We start from the raw sequence: 2602 nt of genomic DNA on the forward strand, positions 1-2602 counted from the left end.
ATATCATGAAATCTTATCTATAAGGAAATTTAAATTATTCCAAGGGATAAATTATATCTTGGAATCCAAGATAATATTTCTTTTCAATAATTATGGGGACTAGCTATAAACATAGTTCATAAAATCTTATAACTTATTTATATATAATTAGATTACTATAGTATTTAAAATATAAAGTACGTAAATTAATGAACTCATAAGTAAATACTTAACAGAAAATTTTATATTAAATAAATTATTAAGAAATATTATGAGAATATTAATTTATCTTGCACATTTTCTAACATGAAAGTTGAGACAATGACACGTGGCAATTATCCGTCGTCAGCAAGCTCCAGCTTCTATATACATACAAATGCCCACTCATGGAGCTCAAAAAAATACTGCAAACACACTTAATCACGCGTCCACTCCATAGCAAACACTTCGCCGGCGGCTATTCAAACTCGCCGGAGAATGAATTTTCAGACGAAAGCTTCTGATTTTCTTCCATCTGAATGGTAATATTCAGCAATGAATCAATCCTAGCAAAACTAGAGGGATTTTTTCCTCCTCCTGGTGTTTTTGTAGATATTATTCCGTAAATGATGGTGATCAAATGATGTTCTAATGATTTGAGGTCCAAGTAATGGTATATTGCGAAAGATCAAGTTTGCAGGCGAATTTTTTGGTTCGGATTCGGTTGCTGTTTATGTTTTAGGAGCTGTGAGGATTGAATTCAACAGACAAAACACAGAGAATACCAAATGCCTTTGCCGAGGAGAATTCAGCCGATCGATTGCAGAGAATGGTCGCTCCGAAATGACGCCGGTAAAGCGCCGGTGTCGAAATCTCGATTTAAACGGCTTCTTGACAAGCAATTCAATAGTGTTATGAGAATTTCATCGGCTGACAAGCCGGCTACTGGTACTGCCACTGCCGCTGATTTTGAGCCGAGCTCGGCCTGTTTGGATAAAATGGTTCAGAATTTCATGGAAGAGAACAGCGAGAAACACTTGCCGCCCGCCGCAGCTGCGGTGAAATATGGCCGTTGCAATTGCTTTAACGGCAGCAGCAACCACAGCTCCGAAGACGAATTCGATTTCTTCTCCGATCATTCAATCGTTAATTCTTCTTCAGTCGATCCTTCCGATGCTATTAAGGTAGCTAGTTTTTTTTACGAATTTTTACACGTACGTTATTCTAATCGTGTTCCCAGATTTTTCTTGAATTATCATCTACATATACTCTGTTTCATGCATCTTTTTCCTTCAGAATTTGGTAACTTGTGCGACTGTGGCGGAGAGAAATTTATTGGCCGAAACTTCGAAAATCGTTGAGAATAACAAAAGCTGCAAAAGGAAAGACGATTTGAGGAAAATTGTCTCCGATGGCTTAATAGCTCTCATTACGACGCCTCTGCTTGTAAATCGAAATGGGAAAAAACTTCCTCCATTCCAGCTGGTAAATCTCTCGGCGATTTCAATAATCTGTTTTATTTATTAGCTTTATGATAAATGATTTAGTTTCTTCTCAGGTGAATATGAGTATATCGATGTGATCATCGACTGCGAGAGGTTGCTAGTCGACGTCGATTTCCGGTCGGAATTCGAGATCGCACGGTCCACTGGCGTTTACGAGGCGACCCTGCGATCCTTACCGTACATTTTCGTCGGGAAATCCGATCGGCTCCTGAAGATCGTGTCGCTGACGTCGGAGGCGGCGCGCCAGAGCTTGAAGAAGAAAGGCATGCACATCGCGCCGTGGCGGGACACCGAGTATATGAAATCTAAATGGTTCGGGCCTTACACGCGGCTGGAGGTGGGCAGAAACGATGCCGTCCGGGGACAAGAACACCATGATCCGGAGGTTTCGGATGCTTCGAATAGTGACTTCGAGGGATCAGACTTGTTATCTGGAGAGAAGACGACGTTGGATGAGGAGTCTGGTGCCGGTGAACTCATGTCACCGGTGAAGAGGGTGGCACGGCCGGTGGCGTGGCAGCTTCCGGCGCTGAGGCCGAAAAGTTTTGAGAGGCGGAAGAGGTTGGTCGTCACCGGATTAGCTTCTCTACTCGAGGAAAAATTCCGACAGTGAAGGGTCGCTTTTACTTCATTTTTCGTTTTACCCAAGAGCTTATGATCATGTAAGAAAGGCAAATAAAAACAGAGTATGTGCGTCTACTTTTGAGAAGCAAATAAATCGATTTTTTTTCTCCCCGAGAAGACCGAATTTTTCGTAAAACCGAATCGAGTTAAAATTTAATTATTTCGACTAGCCATCGAACTAGGAGAACTTTAAAAAAAAAAAAATTAGAAGCAGCAAAGTAAAGTACTCAAATTTAGAACTAAAAAAGAGGAAAATATGAGTGAAAATATTGGAACATCAAAAGTTTGTATTTGTATAAGTATGTCATAATATTTTACTGTTGGTCTCACGTACGACAACTTGAAATATAAATATAAAAAAAAATAAAAAGTAAAAAATAAAATTGGATATCGAGATTTACGTGAAAAACCCTTAAAAATATTAGGTAAAAACCACGGGTAAAATAAAAAGAATTTCACTATAATATTTTATACTCTCTTAATCTAGGAGAACAAACATCTCACAAATATTACAG

At 39.2% G+C, this 2602-nt stretch overlaps 1 pseudogene; it reads left to right on the forward strand.

Moving 5' to 3' along the window:
* The first annotated feature begins 382 nt into the window (after positions 1-382).
* LOC142550881 (uncharacterized) lies at positions 383-2196 on the forward strand (annotated as a pseudogene).
* Positions 2197-2602: the final 406 nt, after the last annotated feature.

Source organism: Primulina tabacum, chromosome 7, assembly GCF_025594145.1.
Source record: "Primulina tabacum isolate GXHZ01 chromosome 7, ASM2559414v2, whole genome shotgun sequence".
Lineage (NCBI taxonomy): Eukaryota > Viridiplantae > Streptophyta > Magnoliopsida > Lamiales > Gesneriaceae > Primulina > Primulina tabacum.